This window comes from Mustela lutreola, chromosome X (genome assembly GCF_030435805.1).
Source record: "Mustela lutreola isolate mMusLut2 chromosome X, mMusLut2.pri, whole genome shotgun sequence".
Taxonomy (NCBI): Eukaryota; Metazoa; Chordata; class Mammalia; order Carnivora; family Mustelidae; genus Mustela; species Mustela lutreola.
In genome coordinates this window covers 115,662,326-115,687,216 of record NC_081308.1, presented here as the reverse complement: position 1 = coordinate 115,687,216, position 24,891 = coordinate 115,662,326, and the positions used below count along the sequence as shown (strand labels likewise).

The 24,891-nt window shown below is 40.9% G+C and overlaps 1 protein-coding gene across 1 annotated transcript in view; it reads left to right on the top strand.

The window, feature by feature from the left end:
- Window positions 1-24,891, top strand: part of GPC3 (glypican 3) — a 399,487-nt gene that overhangs the window by 122,221 nt on the left and 252,375 nt on the right. The gene's annotated exons all lie outside the window — the stretch shown is intronic.

Genomic DNA, 24,891 nt, shown 5'->3' with positions numbered 1-24,891 from the left:
ATCGATATCTTGGAAAGTTGCAGTCAGCAGACAATGGTAAATGAAAGTTAATTGTATAGCATCCTTTAGTGCTCGTTTACCAGATACCATCAATACTTGGTTTACTGAATGTTCTGTTTTTTATTGTTTTATTTTGATGAACAACAACAAATATTGATAAGAGTTCTGCAAGAGTCATTTCTAACCAGACTTCTGAACTCCAGGGAGTGTGGCATTCAACTAAAAAGAGAATGCCGTGGTAGCCCAAGGTCCTGGGACCTGCTCTGATCCGAGACTTGGACCTGGGTATCCAAGAGATACCAAGAGATCTCTCTTGTTATCCAAGAGATAACAAGAAATCTAAGAAGTGGGCTTTCTCTTTTTTAGTTCTGTTCCATCATTCTGGTTCAAGGCTGAACTTTTCCCAAGCTCCCTTCATCTTTGAAGAAAGACAGGCTTCTATCTGAACGCCCTCCTCTTCCTCTTCCCTTTCTTCCTCCTCCTCTTCTTCCTCTTCCTCCTCTTCTCCTCCTCCTTTTCTTCCTCTATGTCCAACATGGGGCTTGAACCCATGTGAAACCCTGGCTTTACTGATTGAGCCAGCTGGGTGCCCCTAAACCCCCACCTTCTGTCCTCAGCCAGGCCCACTGGCACCCCAGGCCTAATTCTCATGATTTTAAGTCAGCAGGACTCAACTAGTTTGTAGCTACACATTCCCCATTCTTCATGTTGGCCTCTTGTCCTTTTTTTTCTCCCAATTTTCAGCTTCTTCCAGGCCAGACTTCCCCTTTCACCTCCTGTGATCCATTATTCTCAGCTTGCATTTTTCCTGACAAGCCCTTCATCCATTCCAAATTAGCATCTACAAGCAGAGTCATTGGAAGGTTGTGGTCCACTCCCTCCCAGGAAGAATGTGAGACCAGAAGGAGGGAAGTGATTTTGTATTCTTGCCCCTTTCACTGTTGCCTACACTCTCCCTACTTTCTGAGCCAGCCCCCTCAGGATTGGGCCAGGGATTGGTCCTTTTTTTCTAAGCTTCTTCCCACAGCAAACTCACTAGCTTACTTACCCTTTACCTACAGTGACCGTACCTTCTGAAGTGAACATGGTGGGGGTTGGGGCATGTGGTCTAAAAGGGGACCAGATATTTAAAGTCAGAACTGTAACCCAGCCATATTTTTTTTAAGATTTTTTTAAAGATTTTATTTATTTATTTGACAGAGAGAGATCACAAGTAGGCAGAGAGGCAGGCAGAGAGAGAGAGAGGAGGAAGCAGGCTCTCCACTGAGCAGAGAGCCTGATGCGGAACTCGATCTCGGGACCCTGAGATCATGACCTGAGCCGAAGGCAGTGGCTTAACCCACTGAGCCACCCAGGGGCCCTAACCCAGCCATATTATCCCTCTTCCTTCCATAGGCATCAGGGCAAGGGAAGGCAGGGAGAAGGAGCGGGGCTTTGAGAAACAAGTCTTTGGATATGAAGAGTACGCTCTGGTTTTCTTTTCCTTTTTTCTTTAGAAGCAAAATGGATTTGCCTAGTAAAGTTTCATAAACGTGTATTCTCAGTCTCCCATTGATCTAGGGCCCCTGTACAAACATCTCCGATTCTGTGTGTCCAGTGTGGCCTCATGCTCTTTCTTATGGAGAACAAGCACGGTCTACCTTAGCAGGGAGTGAGTGTCCACTCAGGGTTTTGAAGTTCTCCTGGCCTTGAGAGTCACAGTTAGCTTGCCTTTCTTCAGACATATATTTTGCCAGTCATAGTTCCTCTTTTGGAAAAACATCTGGAATACTCTTTTAGCTTTCTTATGATGATTGTCTTCTGTGAGATCTATCATCTAGGACTTTATCACTTGCTAAAAGGGTGTATAAACCAAAGAACGATTCCTGGCAATGGCCGTGTACTTGACGTCGTGTTAGAGTTTAACCTCCGTGTTGATTTTTTGTTTTTTTGTTTTTTGTGTGTGTGTGTGTTTTTTTTTTTTTTTTTTTTTTTACCTAGACTTGGAATTCACACATCATCACTTCTGCTACATTCTGTTGGTCACTCAGGCCAGGTCTGATTCACTGTGGAAAGGGAACTAGACCAGGCCCTGGCTAGCAAGGGGCGTGCATCATGGTGGGTGGGGGAGGCCACCGTGGGGCCTGGCCACCACGTCATCTGCGTGAATGAGGAAAACCCTTCTGATGACTAAAAATAGAACTAATCATAACAGGAACTACTTCTCTGTCTTACGGATTTCTATATAGATACTCCTTATGTAGTTTCTGGACTGGCTTTCTCTCCTGAGTGTCTTCTTACCCCTTTGCCCCTACTTTGTTTCCTTCATGCATTTCTTTTTCCGGTCTGCCCTTTCAGCGTGTCTCCTCTGGGGCTTATCTTTGTTTTTTCTCTGTTCTCGCTGTGCACACTTTACCTCCTGCCAAGGACCCAACCACATATCTTCAGCCTAAACGCTGTCATTTCAGGCATCTGTCTATAAAAGCATCACATACTGTCTGTGTTCAAAACAGAACTGACCACCTGTTTCTCTGAGCTTGTCCGTCCTGCACCACGTTTCTAGATGGATGTCCTGCCTCATCTCTGGACTGTGAACTCTTTGAGAGTAGGGTCCGCTTTTTACTACTTTTTTAACCCCTTCACCTAAGCTGCTGTTGGGCATGAAGGAGACATTTGGAGTGTTGCTGAATGAACACATGCATTGTGAATTCTCTATTTGTAGGCATCTTCATACTTATAAGAGTAGTGGAATGCTAAGCTGGTAAAAATAAATTATAAGAAAACTTTGATAAAATAATGTTTTAAGGGATAGATAATGCATTTGAGAAAAATGAGCAAAAATAAATATCTACATAGATGTTATATTTGGGGGCTGTTTTGAGTGCTTACTTATTAACCAGAAGAGATGTCTGAGAGTCATTGCTAACTATTCCCTGAGGTCTCAAAGTCCAATTCTGTCAAAAGGGGCCCACAATTGTAGGCTTTTACAGGATGAGGGCAAAGCTCTGCCTTTCAAAAAAATCTCTGTTGGATATTTTACAATGTGGCCCTTTGCAACCACTCCTTGCTCCAACCCTAGCAGAACTCGAGCTTTCTCCTTTGACCTACCTACTGTCTATAGAATGCACTGGTTCTGAGAAGCTTGGACTGAAAACTCTGTCAAAGGAGAAGACAAGAGAGAATGGTGACAGTGGTGAGGAGGAGGAGGAGGAGGACAATGATGACATAATGGTGACAATGATGACAGTCATAACGACAATGATGATGACATTGATGATGACCATGATGATGACGTTGATGATGACCATGATGACTGATGACCATGGCAGTTAACATCTGCCAGTTGTTTTCTAATGTTCTAGGTACTGGGCTCAGTGGTCTACCTGCATGATCCCATTTAACCCTCAAAACAACTCCACAGGAAAGGTGCTACTCTTTTTCATCCCATTTTAGAGATGAGGAAACTGAGGCTCCCAAGATCACACAGTGAATGAGAGATGGGTTCAGGCGGAGATCGAAGTCTCTCTGATTCAAGACCTCTCTGTGGCTCCTTCCTCATCACTCAGCTTCACCTTGATGGCTGCCAGCTGCAAAGTGTTCTAATTTTGCCTGGGACTATCAAGTTAGGGAGAACACTTTAGGTCATATATGTTGCCTAAAAATCTAGATAGGCTGTATATGCTACGTACAAGACCCAACAGCCTCTTCTAATAGTTTCGTTTTCTCTCCAATCTGGAACTCTCAACAGCTCAGTGAACTGGACCTGAAAGCTCTTGTCACTATTTATGGGAGAATAGGGCCTGAAGCCGCTAAGTGATCGGCCAGAAGTCATCCAGTAAGCTTGTGACAGAGCTGGAACTAGAATCTCGGTCTCTCAAACTTAGTTCATTCTTTTTTCTTTGATTTGAGTGTTTGGAGCCACCTTTCCAATCATCATTAGCCGGTAGATACACCTGGCGGCTTTGTGTTGAGACCCCTCAAAAGATGGATACCTCTTAAATTGGGGGACAAAGGCCCCAATATCAGCTATGGACTTGAGAATCACCCCAAAAGTGTTGATGACTCCTTTGCCATGAGCCCCCTTGACTCCTTTCACTTAATTAAAACATGTCTGTTGTCCTAGGATTCCCAGACCCTGCTGGGGTCCTCCTGCAAGGGGTGCTTTAATACAGCTTTTCCCCACAAGGGGGAGCCAAAAATGCTCAGGGGGCTGAGAGATGAAACCGCTCAAATCCCAGGTCCCCAGGCTTCCTCTCTTGTTTGTTTTCACACGAAGGCCCTCCAAGCACACAGTTTCCAGAAAGGAGAAGCAGATGGTGCTGATTTGATGCTGATGGTGGTGTGTTTGTATTTGGCCGTGGGATGGCGGTGGGGACTTTTGTCTGTGGAAACTTGGCTCCGACAGATGAAACCATCTGAGCCAACACTCTGGTCTCTGTACCTGTTTCTCCCGCTGGAACTTTGTCTTGCAGAGACGCCCCTTCGCCACTCTCTGTGGGAATGAGATGACTGCTGGCTGAAGCTTGCTCCCTTAGCACTCACACCATCGTTTCGCCCCATCGACCTGCCGGGCGGCTTTTGTACCCTCCCACTAAGGCAGTTAAACAGGATTAGGCAAGAAGGCTTCTGCGGCTCTCTTTGCAGAAGCTGGATGGATGGGGCCTCTATAGGAATATGCCTTTTAACACTGCTTTGACTTTAGTCTATCAAACCTGTGTTTCAGTGAGTCCAGGAGCACGAATGGTGGCTAATCCCCTGGACAGCTACAGCCAAGTTCAAATCTGCATCTGAAGAATAAATATGGCTGAGAATCAGAAGTACATATGGGGGGCAATGAAACCTTTGAATTAAAAATTAATTAAACTATTGTTTTTATTGACACCCCCACAGATCTCTTTTCAATCAGAAATATTTAAGAAACTTACATGTGATAATAACTTTCAAATACAATATTTCCAAATGTCAAGTTAATGTGTTCAGGGAGCAAAAAGACTCAAGTACTCAGTATGAGTTTCACATAACATCTGCTTCCACGAGTACTTTTGGGATCCTTTGAGGCAAAGACAGTAGGGAGCCTTGACTTATTTGCTAGACGTGGAGGTAAAAGATAAAACGGGAGGAACATCCCTCCCATTTCCCTTCATTTGTAAAAATGGAGATGAGGATTTCTAAGTATAACCAATTATTTCAGGGAAAAAACCAAAATTACAAATCATTTGCGTTGCGTAGATAACAATATTTATAAATGAAAAGTGGGGTTATTTTTGAGGATGTAAGAAGCAGGCTATTCCAATGACATATTTTGAATAATGTAACTCCTAGCTAAGATGTAATTACTGAATTTTTAAAATAATAAAGCAATAATCTAGTAATTCTAAAAATCCATTCGGCTTTCTATAGGCATTTAAGAATTATTGTTTATTTTTTGGCATGGAAGTAAAATCTTTCTCAGTCAGTTTTTGGAGTATGGCCACTGCTGAATGAAGGGTTCCAGTTGTGCATTATATTTCTTCTGTATAATTGCACCGAAAGAATACATTGGCATATTGTATGGCTTCTAATGAGCTGGAAATAAAAATGGAAAAAAGCCACAAATCCTCAAAAATGAATTAGTTATTCTGGATGTTTTATTTTTCAAGCCATGATACTATATAAATTGAACAAAATGTCAAAAAACAAACAAACAATCAACTTTTTGGTATTTAGTGCAAGCCTTCAGCTGAAGCTCTGGTAGGTGACTAGACTTCTACAGAACTGATTGGTGACTAGACTTCTTGATTCCACCAAGGAGGCCCTTCGCAGGGCCATTGAGCTTCTGTCTGAACCTGCCCTCAAAGACCATTAAGGTTCTCTCTACACCTCCCTTGCAGACGTGTTGAGTTAGGCTTGAGCCCCTTCTTCTATCACTATGGCCCCAAGTCAGGCACTGATGAGGTTTTGGGATCCTGTGACCCCAGATGCCACTAAAGTAGTTAATAACAATTGTCAGAAATATGTGTTGTTGCGGGACAGTGGTTATCTCGAGCCATGAGCAATCCTTTAACCTTTAGGCTGTAAGTTCCTTGCTTTCCTCCTCATTCCTTCCATGGATCTTGTAGGAGTCCAGTCCAAGAATACAGATTGTTAAAAACTACGAAGGGCCTGGGATTTTCACCCAATTCTCAAGCCATCGTGAAACAGGTTTAGCAGTCTGGGGATCAGCATTTTTGCCCTGGTCCTCTGAGTCCCAGGACCCACACGATGAGGTACAGATGGCCAGTTGGTGTTAGCACACTCAGTGGGTTACACTGAAGCCGCGGGCCCCTCAGCTTAGGGAGCTCGAGTAATTCTATGATGGGCAGTTAGCACACTGGTCCTTTGCTCTAGAAAGAGAAGGACATTATCCTTTTTTTTTTCTTTGAGTAAACTCTGCCACCAATGTGGGGCTCAAACTCATGACCCCAAGATCAAGAGTTGCATGTTCTACTTCTGAGCCAGGCAGGTGTCCCCAGAGAGACATTATCTTTATTACAACTGGATCATAGTCATCTCTGTCTTCTAAAGCTATAAGCAAACCTACTCTTTCTCTCAGAGCAAGACACTATCTCTGGATTTCAAGGCTGTTGGCTATACAAGCATTCTTGAAAAGATACCTCAGAACAAAGGCACTCTGTGCTTCTATTCACAGCATTTTTTGGAAACACAAGAGATGCATGGAGAATTGTCTCCCAACACAGACTAAGGCCAAGATGGCCTCTGAAGAACTGTTGCTTGGTGTGCCTTTGGGTGTTGCTGGTGACAGCACAAAGCACCCCAGTTGTCACCATCATTACTGTTTTTGCTGTCTGGAGGAGTATCATTCTGAAGCTACTTTATCACCCCAAACCAAAAAGTCTGTACTCCATGCCTGACTCCATGTTTAGCCTGGAGTTTGGAGCCAATGGTCTAAAAGTCACCATGTGACTTTGATTTAGTACCATCCTCTCACTTAAAACAAACAACAAAGGGAACTGACCGAGGCTTTATGTAGCCCCAGCTCAGAGGCTTGAATTTTTTAAAGAGAAAAACCATTCTATTGGGAGGAAAGAGTTGGAATTTGGAGGCCCAGGCCAACTCCCAGTCCCTGAAGGAAAATCAATCTCCTGACATAGCCTTTACTAAGCCTCTGGACAAAGGGGTCAGGAGGCCAGCCAAAAGATCTCTGTTTATCTGCCATATTTTTTTCACTTAGGTAGAAGTGTTTTTAAGTGAGCAAGCTCTACAATCTGAAATTAACAAAAAATTATATTGAATTACAGAGCTGTGTTGGTCACAGAGATCCAGAAATGATTCTGTGTCTTTAAAAATTATTTTGCCTTAAAAATACTTGTTTCTCCCTTGTCTGATTCTAGGACTTCTAACCTGAAAGAAATCTGTATTGCTAGATTATACATAGACTCTTAAAGTTGGAAGGCATCTTTGAGTCCTTGAGCCTAGCCTGGTCCCTAGGGCAGCCTAAGTCTTGCTGCAGCCCCTTGCCAGAGGGTCATGTGCCTTCTGCTCAGAGAAGTGACTGCGCCATCAGAGCCCCTGGGTGAAGCCCTGGATCTATTCTGGACTCTGCCATTGATTGTCTAGGACCCTTGGTGGATACTGCATGTCTTCTCAAAGCCCAGGTGTCCCAGGTGTACTCAATCTAAAGAGAGAGGCCAGATGATCTCTAGCATGCCTCTAGTGGGTCTTTAATTTCTGGAACATGTGAATATTTAAAAATTTTAAAAGGATGATTCTCTTTTTCCGATGACAGAAGTAACACATGCTTATTTTACAAAACTAGGAATATATATATATATATATATATATATATATATATATTAATAAAAGAATCATTTTTGACCCTGTTACCAATTTCATTGCACAGTTTTAGTCTAATTTATTTATGTGTGTATGTGTGTGTGTGTGTGTGAGAGAGAGAGAGAGAGAGAGAGAGAGAAAGTTGAGATCACAGAGTTCTGTAATTTGCATTTTCACTTCGGATAGCATGAATATCTTACAATAGTGGACTTTATCCTGAAGGCAATAGATAGCCACTGCTGAGTTGTAAGTAGATTTTCCTATATATCATCCCTGCCCAGATCAGAGCTAGAAAAGAGAGAAGAGCATTTTTATACAATTTTGAACTTGATTTCTTCCGTTCTTTATTGCTTTCTGCACAGAAAAAGAATAGATTGTGGTTGTCTTCATTAAAGATAGAAGTTATAGATTGTTCTAGTTCAGTTGTCTTGAGATGCTCTATTATTAGCACTTGTATGTGTACATTTATCTGTTATGAAAACAAACTAGAATGGCACATTTGAAGATATTAATCACATAGAGACTATTTAATTACACCACTCTCAGAAGTATCAACTACAAATATCAAGTCTCACAGCTCCCAAACCAGATATCAGTAACCACTGAGCCAATGTTTCCTATCATGTGAGGCAACAGTTACCAAAAAGTTTCCAGTGGCCAAATTTATTTGAGATTCTTTCGTTCCGTGTACCTTCAAAAGATCTTATCCTCTATAAGTGTAGGACCTTTAAAATTTTAAAACCAAGGAGACCGAGGAACCAGAAGGCGTGGATACCATGCGCTATCTGGACAAGCCAACCCAACAGTCTGTTTCCTAGCAGCAAAAAGGAAACAGGAAAATACATTGGCTTGTATAGTTTTTATTGTTGCTGCAAAAAAATATTTATACTTCTTTCTCCTGACAAATTTTATCCTGAAACTTATTCTGTGGACCCTCGTGTGAGAGATAATAGGTTACAGCAGACACCTTCAACTACAGTTTTGTGAATGCGCAACAACCCTCTTGAAATGGATGGTTCCTGTATCGACCTTCTACCTGAGGGTGAGAGTGTCCTATTAAATCGTAATTCAGCATAGACATTGCTTTGGAAGCTGAGATAATACAGTCCAGGTGCTTGGATTTCTGATGATTTAATTTCATACAGAAATAGAACTGAGGAAACACAGATGATCTTCTAGCTACCATAACTAGTCGATTCTTTCTCAAGAGTCAGATACCTCAAGTGAACTATCCACTGATGATACCTGGCATAGGAAGCCTCAGTCAGGCAACTCTAGGACTCGGGGTCTAGGTTGATTCATGTGTTTTGAGCAGGTGTTCAATAAAGTTTTGTTGAATGAATAACTTACCAGGGTCCACAACACAGTCTTTCTTCCCTCTCAGCATTCTCTCTCTACTAGGAACTACCCTACATGAATCTGTTTTTCCATGTACTACTTGACTTCTCTCCTTATTTATCTCTTTTTAAAAAATATATTATTTTTTAAATAATCTCTACACCCAACATGGGACTCAAACTCATGACCCCAAGATCAAGGGTTGCACACTCTACCAACTGAGCCAGCCAGGAGCCCCCTTATTTATTTCTCTTTTTTTTAAATTTTTTTTATTATTTTTTAAGATTGTATTTATTTATTTGAGAGAGAGATCACGAGTAAGCAGAGAGGCAGACAGAGAGAGAGGAGGAAGCAGGCTCCCTGCTGAGCAGAGAGCTCAATGCGGGGCTCCATCCCAGGACCCTGAGATCATGACCTGAGCCGAAGGCAGAGGCTTAACCCACTGAGCCACCCAGGCGCCCCGCCTTATTTATTTCTTGATGACGATCTTCTCTTCCTTTTCTTTTTACTGGTTCTAACTTTGGGCAGATCACAACTGCCATGTTTCTGGACAACAGCTGTCACGGAATGCGAACACAAATGTATTTCAGAACTAACTAACTCTTCCTGTAATTGCAAGAACAAAAGAGCCAGCAATAAAGGATTGGTTAAATTATGAAATAGCAATATGGTGAAATCCTATGCAGCTGTTAAAAAGATGTCATTGAAGAGGATTTAATGACATATATATTCATGATAGGTTTTTAAGTAAGGAAGAATGTGTGTATGTGCATATACATGTATTTCTCTCTCTCTTTTTTAGAAGATTTTATTTATTTGACAGAGAGAGATCACAAATAGGCAGAGAGGCAGGCAGAGAGAATGGGGAAAGCAGGCTCTCTGCTCAGCAGGGAATCCGATGCGGGGCTTGATCCCAGGACTCTGGGATCATGACCTGAGCCAAAGGCAGAGGCTTTGCCCTCCTGAGCCACCCAGGTGCCCACATGTATTTCTCTTGATAGAGAGATCTACAAAGAGGGAAAGACACATAGAATGGGCAGTTTTGGGTGGTGGAATTACAGGTGACTTTGTTTTCTTTTTACATGTGCTTTTCTGTATTTGGAAAAATATTGCATAGCAAACATGGATTGTTTGTGCTTAAACAAAATACATAAAATGTAAAACTTCTTAGCAGAGAATACAGAATGCTTCGGTACGTGTTCACTGTGTGTTCCTTCAGCTTCTGTCTTGATGATCTCCCATCCTCTGTATGTCTGGTAAACTCCAACCACATGACCCCTCTTGAATTTTTCAAAATGCTCTGGCATCTCCCCAACCAGACTGCTAGTTCATGGCTGCTGATGCTGGCCGAGTCTTAGCCCCACATCCCTATCTCCTGTTCTTAGTGTGGTGCTCAGTGCTTAACTGGGCCTCGGTGCCTGTTTGTTGAATGAATAGCCAAAGTATCCTGTCCTTTTCTCAATTTTCATCAGACTATCACTCCCCGTTCCTGGCCACTGATGCACTTCTGCCCTCCCACTTTCCAGTTGCTGGCAGAGTCGTGTATTTGAAATACAAATGGGTAGTCTGATTCTCAAGTGGTAAGACTTCACGGTATATAGTTGATTGTGATGTGTTAATGTGGATAGTCACTGAACGTGTCCAAGGTTATTTGACAACAGCCCTTACAGTTGGTCTCGCCCTTATACATTATTTAGCCCCTAAACAAGTTCATTTTGTAAAATCATCCCTTCGTTTTAGGACTTGATTGAATATATACAGGAAGGGAATGCTCCAAAGGCATCCTAACTATTAAAACCTATAGGATCTATTTCCCTCCTGAAACAACATATCTAGATCTGTTTTCCCCTAAAAGTAAAATCAGACCTTTGCCAAGACAGTATGATTTGAACAACACCACCCAATTACTTTTTTTCTGGCCAATTTTGTTTCAAAAACAGTAATTAAGCATGGCCCTCTGTAGTATCTATTCTTACTTTTCCCCATGGAGGGATTTTGTATTACTTCCCTTTTGTCTTTGCTCAGCACTTGGGCACGTGTGAGTTTTCATTAACCATTCTGAATGTAGGCAAAGGCAATGTGGTGGGAACAAACACAAATCAAAATCAAACAAATTAATAATCTTTTTAGTACCATTGTCCTTTGTCCCTTTAGAAATTAATTTTCATACCAGAAAACCCATTCAAAATCTCTACTTCTCCAGCTATTGGAAGAAATAAAAACTTCCTTTGGCAATTTTGTGAATGATACAGGATCGTTTCTCTCTATATTTAAGTATTCAAGTATCATATGGATTTATATAAGGAGAATGAAAATTCACAGCAGGAAACCAGCCACCTGTGTTAATCAATACAGTATGTGGGGAAGTGAAGTGTAAACTATGACAGGTAGATCTTCGGTTTTCTTGTTCTGTCCCTTTCTGACTAATTGGATGTATGAATTTATCTTGCTAAATTTTAAGGCCTTTCTTCAGAAAATATCAGTCAACGAGCACCTCAAATAGGTTTATTAATGAGGAGAGAGTGTCTTCTACAGAGCTTGGAGCAGAGAGCAAAGAGCACAGTAAAGCTTCATGGTTCACAACAGAGAGCCTGGACCTCAGCTGAAGCTTGGCTTTAATCTCAGCCTCCCCACTTCTCAGCTATGTCACTTTAGACACATTGTTGCACCTCTGTGTGTAAAATGGTGAAAATTCTAGTTCTTACCTCATAGGATTGTTGTGAACGTTAAGTGAGTCAATGTTTGTAAAACACTTAGAACATGCCCACACTGGGGCATCTGGTTGACTCAGGTCAGTTAAGTGGCCGACTCTTGATTTCAGGTCAGGTCATGATTTCAGGGTCCTGGGATCAAGCCCTGTGTAATGCTCCATTCTCAGTGGGGAGTCTGCTGGAAATTCTCGCTCTCCTCTCTCTCTGCCCCTCCCCCTGCTTGATAGCTCTTAAAATATTTTCTTTTAAAAAAGAACATGCCCATAGTTTGTAAGTGCTAAGTACCTATGTGCTCTTATTTTTAAATCTCTGGATTGTGAAATGATGTTATTACTGGCATAATTAGGTTAATTTTATAAAATATCCTATAAATTAACTTAGAGTAAAATTGATTCTTCTGGTAGAGTTTTTTGATTATTAGCACATGCATAAATTCATGTGACTACCATCAAAATGATGATACAGAAGAGATCCATCATTCCAAAAAACTCCCTCATGCTACCCCTTTGTAACATCCTAGCACTAACTATTGGCAGTGCTGATCTGCTATCACTGTAGTTTTGCCTTTTCTAGAATGTCACTTAAATGAGTTCTTCCACTGTAGCAATCATCCGAGACCGACTTCCATCACTCAGCATAATGCCTTTGAGATTTACCCAGGTTGTTGTATGTGTGAATCCTGTCTGTTCCTTTTTATTGCTGAGTAGTATTCCATAGTTTAGATGTACTACAATTTGTTGTTTCATTCTCAAGTTGAAGGATATTTGGGTTGTTCCCAGTTTTTACAAAGAAGGATGCTATACACAACTGTATATAGGCTTTTGTGTTAATGTAAGTTCCATAAGTTTTCATTTCTCATGGATAAATGCCTGGAGGTAGGATTTCTGGGTCATATGATAAGTATAGGTTGAACTTTATCAGAACTGCCAAATGGTTTTCCAGTGTGGCTATTTAGTAGATGTGTAATGGTATCTCAGCAGTAGCTTTAATTTGCATTCTTCCAGTGGCTAATGATGTTGAACATTTTTTTCCATGTATTTATGGGCCATTTGTGTGTCCTCTTTAGCAAAATGTCTGTTCAAGTGTTTTGCCCAATTTTAAATTGGATTGCTTGTTTTCAAACTGTTAAGTTTCTTTAACGTAACATTTTATTTAGAAATACTTTAAGAATCACAAGACATTTTAAAAGTAGTACAGAGAATTCCCAAATACCCTTCACTTAGATTCCCCTGATGACAATATCATACATAACCATAGTACATTGTTAAAACCAGGAGATTGACATTGACATAATACTAGCAACTCAGGCATACACTAAATTAGGATTTCACTAATCTTTACATGCACTTTTTCCATGTGTTGTTCTACAAAATTTTATTGCATCCGTGGATTTGAATATACATCATGAAAATCAGGATGCAGAACTGTTTCATCGCCACAAATAAACCACCTTGTGCTACCCTTCAGCAGTCACACTCCTCCCTCAACTCTAACCTGTAATTACTACCAATCTGCTTTCTATGGCTATAATTTCAAAACTTTGAGAATATCATACATGGAATCATACAATAACCTTTGGAGACTGGCTTTTTTCTCTTAGCATAGTGCTCTTGGAGATCTCTTACTTGAGAGCTCTTTATGTATTGTGGATACAAGTCCTTGTAGAATATGTGATTTGCATGTTTTCTTTGAGTCAGGAGCATGTCTTTTTGTTCTCTTTCAAGGTGTCTTCTTCAGAGCAAAAGCTTTAATTGTGATGGATTACTCAAAATTATCTTTTACTCTGGGATAGATTGTGCTTTGGGTGTCATGTAAAGAAACTCTTTCCCTAAGCCAGGTCAAAAAAATTTCTATTTCCTTCCAAAAATTTTATGGTTTAATAATTTATCTTTAAATCCATAATCAATTTTGAGTTAATTTCTTATAAGACATGGTTTGGGGGAAAGTTCATTATTTTATTATTTATTTTTCTTTTGTAAAGGTTTTATTCATTTATTTGACAGTAAGAACAAGCAGGGGGAGCAGCACATGGAGGGAGAGGGACAAGCAGGCCCCTGCTGAGCAAGGAGCCTGATGTGGGGCTCCATCCAAGGACCCTGGGATCATGACCCGGGCTGAAGGCAGATGCTTAACCAACTGAGCCACCCAGGGGCCCCGAGATGTTCATTATTTTTCTGTACATGTTTTTAATTATTCCAACACCATTGTTGAAAAGACTATTTTGGCTCCATTGAATTGCCTTTGAACATTTGTCAAAACTCAGTTGGTCTTATTTGTGTGAATCTATTTCTTTTTTTTTTTTTTTAAGAGAGAGAGCAAGCATGCAGGGGGCAAAGCAGAGAGAGCAAGAGGGAATCTCAAACAGGCTCCATGCACAGCATGGGTCACTCTGGTGTCCCTGTGTGGATCTATTTCTGGACTTTCATTTTATTTCATAGATCTATACCAATACTACACTGTCTTCTGTTGAGAAAACTGGAGGTTTTATAGTAAGACTTAATATTGGGTGCTGTGGGGCATCTACCTGGCTCAGTTAGTAGAGCATGTGATCCTTGATCTTGGGGTTGTGGGTCAAGCCCCATGTTGGGTGTAGAGATTACTTAAAAAATTAAAATCTTAAAAAAATTGGGTGCTGTGATTCCTCCTATTTTATTCTTCTTTGAAATTTTTTTTTGTTTTTTCTGAGTCTTGGATTTTGGTAGGAATTTTAGGATTAGCTTGTAGGTGTGTATAAAGAAGACGTTGCATGGATTTTGGATGGAATCATAGTAAATCTTTAGATCAGTTTGGGGCAATTGACATTTTTACTATGTTAAATTTTCATGTATTTTGAAGGTCTGTTATTGGGTATATGCTCATCTAAGATTAGTTTTCTTTCTTGTTATATTGACGCTTTTATCATTATGTTCTAATGTCGCTCTTTATCCCTGATCATTCTTTTTGCTTCATACCCTACTTTTTCTAATTTTATTATAGTCACTCCAGTTTTCTTAAAATCTTTTAAGTTTATTTATTTGAGGGAAAGGAGCAGAGGGGGAGAGGGAGAGAGAGAGAGAGAGAGAGAGAGAGAGAGAATCTTAAGCAGACTCCATGCTGAGCATGGAGCCCTACATGGGGTTTGATCCCAAGACCCTGAGATCACAACCTAAGCCAAAATCAAGAGTCGGATGCTTAAGCAATGCCTCTACGCAGGTGCTCCACAGTTTTCTTTTTAAATTTTATTTTTTTTAGTAATTTCTACATCCAATATGGGGCCTGAACTCATGACCACCAGATTAAGAGCTACATGCTCTTCTGACTGAGCCTGCCAGGGAACCTTCCAGTTTTCTTTTGATTAGTGTTTGGATGGTATATTATTTTCTATCCTTTTACTTTTAATTTTTACATATTTGTAATTACCCCAACTTCCTTCTGTTACTGACTTCTAATTTCACCCCATTATGGTCAGAATATCCTTTATGTTACTTCAGTTCTTTTAAAATTTATTTATAACTGTTTAATGATATAATTTTTTATCCATCCTAGAGAATGTTCCATGAATATTTGAGGAGGGTGTATTGGTTCTGGAAGGAGCATTCTATAGGTGTTTGTTAGGTCTAGATGGTTTACAGTGCTGTCCATGTCTTCTTTTTCCTTGCTGAACTGCGATCTAGTTGTATTATATACTTATAAAAAGTGAGGTATTGAAGTCTCTAACTATTGTTGTTGAATTGTCTGTTTCTTTCTTTAATTCTGCCACTTTTTCCTCCATGTATTTTGGGGCTCTGTTTTAGATTCAGATATGTTTATAATTGTATCTTCTTGATTGATTAACCCTTTACCATTATAAAATGTACTTTTGGTTACTGTGTACATGTTATATCTACATCTTTTCCCATCCTTTTACTTACAACATATTTGTTGAAAATTGAATCTAAAGTGTATCTCGTGTAGACAACATATAGTTGGATCATGTTTTTATATCTAGTCCATCAGTGTCTGCCTTTTAATTAGAAGGCTTAATAAATTCTCATTGATATGATTACCTATAAGGTAGGATTTACACCGGTCATTTTACTGTTTTTATGACTTACGTTTTCTCTTGTTCCACTATTTTTCATTTCTGTCTTCATTTGTTTTAAATAGATATATTTTACTGTGCCATTTTAATTTCCTTGTCATTTCTTTTGCTATATATTTTTTAGTTATTGTCTTAGTGTTTGTCCTTGGGACTGCTGTTAACTTCTTAATTTATGACAATCTAGTTCCAATTAAAAATAATACATAAAAATTTTGATCTGTTTTTCTCTCTCCTTTATGTTGTTATTGTTACAAGTTATATATTTATCCATTGTGTTTCCATAAACACAGATCTATAATTTTGCTTTATGTAATTGTCTTTTGTTAGGTAGGAGAAAAGAAGAATTATAAACAAAAAAATACATTGGTACTGTTCTACTTATATTTGCCTATGTAGTTACCTCTAATGGTGTTCTTTATTTCTTTATTAGACTGGAGTCACTGTGTAGTGTCCTTTCATTTTGCCCTGAGGGATTTCCTTTAGTATTTCTTGTAGCGCTCTTCTGCTAGTGATGAATTCCCTCTTTTTGTTTATCTGGGAATGTCTTTAATTTCTCCTTCATTTTTTAAATTGAGGCGGAATTCAAATACCATAAAATTAACCATTTTAAGTTGAATAATTCAGCGACAATTAGGACATTTACAGTGTTGTACACCCACCATGCTGCAGTCTACTTCTAAAATATTTTCATCACCTAGAAAGGAAACTCCAGCTGTTAAGCAATTACGTGTTATGTGTTTACTGGGTCACGTGATGCCAATCCAAAGACGAAGCTTAACTCAGGCCAAGTAGTCTATTTTAACAGAATGATTTTGAGTGTGATTGACAATAATAGAATTATTATAGTATTTGTTTTTTAATATGAGCATCTTTTTGGCAAACACAAAATTCTAGGGTCAAAAACACCATGTGTTCTTGAAATACCCATCCCCAAGCAGTAAATATCTCTGGGCATGTGCTCATTATTGGTCTGGCACAATATGTAGGTCCACAGTGGGTATAATGATGAATAATACCTCTACAGGCAGGGGTAGATATTATTACTTTTGTTACATAGGTGGTGGATCTGAGGCACAGAGAGTTTGCTCAGCCAGCAAGTGGTAAAATTAGGCCTTGGTCTTAGGTCTTCTGACTCTAAAGCATGTGTATCTCAGTAGGCCCACATTGCCTTTATCAAGTTCATAATCTGCAACAACAGGAAGGATATGCTTCAACAGAGAGATAACTGTCCATTCTGCCACAGTTTGAACAGAACTATCCTCCATATGCTAATATCCCCAAGTGATAGATAAAATTGACTGCATAAAGATTATAATGTTGTTGCTCTTCACTTATTTGGGCCTTTTAAGAATGTGCTGGGATTATATGGGCATTGAAAAAAAAACAAATAATTGGCTATAGCTTTTACCAGAATTCTTTTGTCTTTCTTAGGAAGTCACAAAGCTTATTAGTCAACGGAGCACACCCGTTGCTAGCTGGTGATAATTAGTGTATGTTTATATTTCCAATATAAGCTGTTTGGAGGTTATCCTTGGTCATTAACTCATCCTCATTTTTCAGTTGTTATTTGTTTAAAAAAATGATTTTGTCAAAAATATTGCTATAGAGGCGGGTGGCCAGGGAGATCACTTTGTGGGCGTTTGAAAACTTTCATCCTTTGGTTGGCAGGCACAACCTCTTTTGCAGGACTTAACAAAATGTGTTGAGGTCTTACTATGTGTTGGCTATTGGGCTTCCTGGCCTACATTTTCTCAGTCATAACTTTGAGCAGTCTGTTTGAGACTCCTCTGTCTTTTGTGCTCAGCTGTCTGCGGGCGGCCCGGTACCTTCAAAAGCCCTTGCCAGCCAGATATCATTATGCTGCTAGCTGAGGACAGCTGAAAGTATCAGGTTCAAGCTAGGTGCCCTAATTAATGAATTCTTGTATGGACTTCTCCCCACTCACTCCACCCACACACATGACCTCACTGCCTGCTCTGACTTCCAATGTCTGTGTATTTCTTTATCTCTGTCTTGCCTCTTAGACTCCCTGACTTCCTAATAGTGCTATTGACTTGTATGGTCTTTGCAGACTTGCTGGTCCCACAACCCATCTGTGACCCCAGGTTTACTGTCACTCAAATGATGTTTTATGGAAAACAAGGCATCCTCTTTCTGGTTCCTTCATGCCAGGTTGAACTGTCTGCTTCTGCTACCCATGGCTCAACCGCATTGTCTGATGTCACGATCGGTAAATATTGCACTAATTTGCGAGAAAAAATGCATCAGCAGCACTACTGGAAAATCAAGTCAAAACCAACTGTAGAAAATCTATGTCTTATCCTGCCCTTAACCTTCTGGTTACCACGTCTCCTTTTATCCTTAAAACTGGGACACTTACTTTTCTTTAGTTACATACAGTATCGTGATGACACTGGTAGCAAACATGGCTCAAAGAAGTGAGGTTTCCACGTTTTATTTCTAAGCATTTCCTGAGCAGGCATCTAAGTTGTCATTGGCTGCTCCCATTATAGATGAGATTATAGTTCTGTTGTCGTTAGAATGGCCCAGCCTTGATTACTCAGCGACCAGAGACATGGTAGGGAAAACAGCTCAGGCTTAGGCTGGACTGGAGGGACTGCCATCTAATGGGAGTAGAGGCAAGAGTAGATTTTGGAACCACAGAGATCATGGTTTGAATCCAGACTGTACAGCTCTCTGCAGATGACCTTGAGCAAGTTTCCTTAAGCTCATTGAACCAGGTTTTTCATCTTTAAAATGGAGATAACAGGGGCCCTTGGGTAGAGCAGTTGGTTAGAATGGGACTCTTGTAACAACTCGGGTCATGATCTCAGGGTTGTGGGATTGAACCCCACAGCTGGCTCCATGCTCAGCATGAGTGTGCTTGAGACTCTCTCCCTCTGCCCCTCCCCCTGCTCTCTCTTAAACTAAATAAATAAATAAGTCTTTAACAAATGGAGGAGACATCCTGATGGGATTGCCATGAGGATGAAATGACATATTACAGAGAGCACACTTGCAACTGTGCCTGCCACCGATGTGCGTGGAGGCTACATAACTTGCCCACGATCTTGCTGCTGTTAAGTTGTAGAGTCCAGTCTGGAACTGAAACAGTTTGATTCCAAAGACTTCTGCTCTTTCTTCTATAATTTTTTTTTAAACTAGCAGTAGAGGCATTTGAGTTGTTAGTACTTAGAAACACAGAAGCCTGGGACTGGAAGAACCCTCTCAAGATTTCATCATGCTTTTCTTAAGCACCTCTAGTTTGTCTGTAATTTACTTAACCTGTGCTGAGTTTATAGTCTGTTGAAAAAAACAAAAACAAGAAAAGCCCCCCCCCCAAGCTGGTATAATTCAAAGTGCCCAACCGTGATTGTGTTATGTTTCAGAGGGCACAGCAGAAGGGAAGGGGGAATGAGAGTGAGATGCAAGAACAGGGACGTAATTTCAATATTGGTAGCAGATTAAAAAAAAAATTGCATCAGTAGAGAAAATCACCTAGGCAATCTCCAGCCCAGCATTCCTATGAACTGATTTTATTATAATGTGCCATGACATGGGCAGGGAGTTGTGGCATACCAGGCTTAGAAAGGACCATTTTGATCTAGACTCAGCTCCATTTTTGTTGGCATGTGGGATCTTGCCAGATTCCCACAGGGATCGGGCAGTCTTTTATTGCCATAGTGGAGATAGCTACGACTTTGCAATTTGCCCAGAGTTTATGTGGCCTATCTACTCTATTGAGCTTGTTAAATTGTTTGGGTAATTTGCTTTTTAGCTTTCTGTAACACACGTTATATTCTGGCAGGGTGGGGGCAAGTGGTCTATTTCACTCTTCGTTACCCGTTGTTCAATAAACATCTAAGGAATTCAGGGTGTTTGGTGCTGGAGCCCTGGGTTAAGCCTTCGTCATTCGGTAACACAGCTCAATCAGCGCTCAGAGTTTTAGTAGTTAGATTAACTCCGGAGACACCCATCTACTTGTAGACCAAGGTGGCGGGAGGAGGGGGTGTGTGGGGGGAGATAGTCCTCTGGTCTCAGCTCATTTCAATTCCATATCTCGGGGAGGATGCTCCTCAGTCTTGTTTAATGTCATAATTTTAAACCACTTGGAATAATATTCTCCTTTGCTTTAATGTTATACATCCCTGTGCATGTTCTTTAGTAATTGAAAGGGATATTGGACAAATTTGATCTGTCTAGCTTTGACTTATGCTGTCCTTATCTTGGCCTTTGTGTCATTAAGAAAAAAATTGGTATTGATCTTGGACCATACCACTACATTGTGCCGCAATTTTTCTTCTTTGCTAGTGGAATATAAATCGATAAAAAGGCAGCTGCTTTAGACGAGGGCCAGATATGGTGCTGTCATTTATATATTGTAAATCCAATGATAGCTGATCAAATCAGTGCCTCTCCTGTTCCAAACTTGACATGATTGAATTGTCAATAAAAAAGATTTTACAGTAAGGGAAGGAGAGCTGACAGTGTAAATGTCTGAAAACCCAATGAAGCTCAATATAAAATGAAACAATGAGCTAGGATATCATTTTGTAATTTCCAATGGGAAAAAAAAAATATTTAGTGAATCACGGCTGAAATTGGGGATGATCACAGGAGGGGGGAAGCAGGAATGAAAAGCCAGCTAACTTGCATTATAATTTTTGAGAAATCTGAAATGCAAATTTGCAGATGCAAATTTTAGGAATTATGCATCTGTACTCACTGAGTTGTTTATTTACAAAAATGGTTCAGAAATTCTCCACCTCCTCCCTTCTCCATGCACATATTTTTTAGGGAGAATACCCAGTCGCTGGGGAAAAGAAACAAGCATCTCCATCCGCAGGCATCCTGCTAACTTCTCGTAAGTGCTTCAGAAGTGGATCTGGTAGAACTTGATCCTGCATTCTCGGAAGTCAACCAATAGAGCTCTGGTTTCACTTCATTGATCCCTAGAAGGAGTCAGATTTGTTTTTTAAAAGCAAAAGCTATAAAGAAGTAGCCATGGAATTTTCTTAGAGAGATATACCTCTCTTGGTGCATGGCCCATCAAACTTAGCTTTGGAAATGAGTATCTTACCTCCTGAAACTGGAAGAAGTCCTGCCATTTGTTTTTTTTGAGAGACCTGACTAATCTCTTTGCAGATGTAAAAGCCTAGAACTTATTTGTGTGTTGAAAGGCATAGGCAGTCCCATTGGGAGAGACCAGGCTGGAACTGATGAGTGGGTGCTGTTTCATTGCACGACATGCTTGTCTCAGTGGTTGTTCTGAATGCACTGGCTTTAGAGAGACGTCTAGCTTCTGCATTATCAGCTTGGAAATGATTTTGTGAGCTCTTGGGAAGGTCTTTTGGAGGGCTTACTTTCCATATTTTCTAATGACGACAGGGTTAACATGATCTTAAAAACCACGGCAAATGGCAGTACCAGCGCCCTAGACCGGCATTCTCGTGTCCATGCAGGGCACATAATTGGAAAGGAGATGAATCCCCACCATGCATCTAGGATAAGACTAGTCTTGTTTTCTGATTTTAACTTAGGACAATCCAAGTAACATTGAACGTTATTCTCTCGTCCTCGTTGAGGCACGTGAGGTATCCTCTCCCTCTTTCTGTCATATGCTCTTCTCTAGTATTGCTCTTTTTTTTTTTTATTTTTGAAGTTTCTCAAAACCACTTAGGTATCTTCTTCTTTGTTTCATTCAGCCAATTTCTTTTCTCTCTTGTCCTGGCAGTGGAGTTCTTATAAAGTTCAATCCGCTGCTCTCAGGTCATGATCATGGCTACCATATGCTAAGAATTTTTTCAAGCCAGGGACTGACTGTGCTGTTCAAATTACTTGTATTATTTCATTTAATACTCACAAAATCTCTATAAAGGTCAATCATCTGTGCCTGTAGAGAGGAAATAGGAGGCCTGAGAATCTTTTAGATTCTTGGTTAACACCCAGTTTTCCCTGCCAGGGCAGAGTAGTAGCCAAAGAAATGGAGAATTAGTGATCAGAAAAGAAGGTGGGGCATCAGGAAGGGCAGGATCCTGGAAGCAAGAGAAGTTCATGCGATACCCACTATGAATATGACTCCCCAACCTGTACCTGTACATCCCCAACCTCACTTTATTGCTCATGCTTTGTACCAAAGTTCCCATGGGTGGTTTTGGGGGGACTCAGTGACCCTCTGAAAGGTGATACGAAATTTCACACGTGCACGTGTATACTTTCTGGGAATGGGTTTGCAGATTTCATTTGGGACCCATAAACAAAACAGAGGTATGTCTTTAGGTCCATAATCATGAACTTTCCATTGGTTATTTGCCATTGTCCCCTCAAAGTCAACATATCTAGAACTTCATTTAACCTTTGCCACCTCCCTGCAAACTAGTTATTCTTCTCGCCCTTTGGTAGTACCATTATTCTTCTAGAGTTGTCTTTTGCTTTCCTCCATACATCTAGTACATCACCATGCTTCTAGGATTTCCTCTTTCTCTGTTCTTCACCGCCTTCTCTTGGGACCTTTGCTCATACTGTCTGGATTACTGAGGTTATTCTTAATGAGGATCCTTGCTTCCTAACCCTCTCTGTTTTACAATGATGCCAGACTTATTTTTTTGAAAATTACCCTCATTATGTACAACAAAATATTTAAGAACACAGTGTCTATGAGCAGCAGAATCAAACCTATCTGGGGTACAATCCCAGTTTCTCCTTTCATTTGCTACATAACCTTAGTCAAGTTGCTATAGAGAGAGAGTAAGCTCTACACCCACTGTGGGACTTGAACTCACCACCTGGAGATCAAGCATTACATGATCTGCTGACTGAGTCAGCCAGGCGCCCTGGTATTTCTGATCCTAATTTTGCCCATCTGAAAATAAGGTGATGCTAGCTAGCGCTACCTGCTAGGCTTGTTGCAAAGACTCAAGAAGATAATGCACAGAAGGAACTTGGCTGAGGACTAGCATATTGTAAACATTCAGAAGAGAGTTACTCTTTCTCACTGAAGAGCATAAAATGTCTCTCTAATGCTTACCTCACAGCATATAACATCTTCGATCTGATTTTTCAGACCCATCAGAAACTGGTTCCGTATGTCACTTCTCCAACCTTACCCCCCTCAAGGCTACTTCCTAAATGTGCTCTTAAAATGCATACCTCACTCCTGTCTTCTCCTAGAGCATCTGACCCTATTCCTTCAGCCTTCTTTCCAGCCCCAGCTCCCGTACTTTCCCTGACCATGGTGGCGGTCCTCACGGTTCTCACCATTTTCTCATTTCTCTCATACCTTTGAATTGTCCACACTGTCCAATTAGTACCTTCTATAATACAGGGATCTGCATGGTTTGTGCCTTACTCATGGTGCAAAATAAGAAGCAGTTCACTTGCTTATTGCTTATTCACTGCTCATTTCATGTTTTTGTGTTTGTTTCTTTTTGAATCCAATCCAGGTACCTTGTGGCCTGGGATCAGCTCTGGCCATTACTCTCTGTTCCGTGACTTATAACAGGTTCTTGTTACCATGTACTTACTTGGGATGTTTGTTGGTTCGTTTGGTTGTGTTATCAAGCTCTTCAAATCTGCAGGCAGAAGTTATTAAGTATTTGCTGCCCGGACTTATTTTTTGTGAACTCAGGTATTGGAGACTTGGACTCCAATGCCAAGCTGGGTGGCTCGGGGAGAGCCACCTCCCTCCTTGGGTGCCTCATTCCCAGAACTATGTGGTGGGATAAGTGCGCTAGGCTAGGTGCGCTCTGTAAGTCCCCCAATCTCCCAGGACTCTGGGACTCTGGGAAAACCAAGAATCTGCCCCAGAAATCTTCCCCAGCTTCCCCCTCTGCCTTTGCCCCCAGCTTGCTTGGGCTTTGACAGAATGCAGCATCTCGAACAAGGCTTACGTGCTGTCCTTAATTGAAACTGTTAGTCTCTCCCAGTGAGCAGACAAGCCTCAGTTTACGAAACCACACCAGTGGATTTCATTCCAGGGTGGGGAGCTGTTTCTGACAAGGAGCCCCACAAAGTATGTGTGCTTCAGAGAAAAGGGAAAACTGAGTAAACAAATACTCCCTCTGCTGAAGGAGGTATCCCGGAGTGTCCTGGGTAACCAGCCAAAAATTGGATCTGGTTTCTCTTAGCATGGGGTAACTCACCGCGCCAACTGACATATTTCTCCAGTGACCTCTGCATCTGAACACGTCCCCTAGAAGCACAGCTGTCTGTTTTCCATGCTCCAAGCCTCACTGTGTGCCCTAACAGCCCGCAAGTTGCCATTCTGCAGATGTTTCTTCAGTATCCCTCGACACAAGGGCACATTAGGCTCCATGAAGTTTCTGACATTTGGGGGATTGCATCCCCCCCCTCCCAGAGCTTGGGAGTCCCTTTTTTCTGGCATGGGCCATCCGTGCTCCAGAAGCCTGGGCATCATGGAGTGACATCCTAATGCTGCCTATCTCTGTTTCTACCAAGTGCCTAGATCTGGATTGACATGGGTTTGCAACTTTCCATCCCTGGCTATTCTAGTGAGCAGAGTGGGAAGAAAAAAAAAAAAAAAAACATTGGCATGTCCTCCAGAATTTTAACTAACCAGTGGGCTGTCTGCTGATGGGGACTCTGTGCACCGCTAGCTCCGAACCTTCCCTAATTATGCAGACTCATCAGGAACATCACCTGGTGTTCTTCCATTTAATGGGTGGTTGTGCACCACACTTCTTTCATTCCACATCAGAGTTATTGATGTGCTATTGACATTCACAGGCAGGCTGGTTTCCTAATGCCAGCCAGAGAATCAAAGTTTTTCTTTCTTTTTCTTTTCTTCTTCTTTTTTTTAATTTCCTGACTTTACCTATCCTTTCAGAAAACCTGAGAGTGTCATTAATACTTAATGCCGCATATAGTGTTTCCACCAATAATACTTTCCCCAGAGATTAGTCCTCAGAGTAGACAGGACAGGGTAATTAGGTCTATTGATCTTTGCTACAGCCAGTGTTATCGGAATGGTGA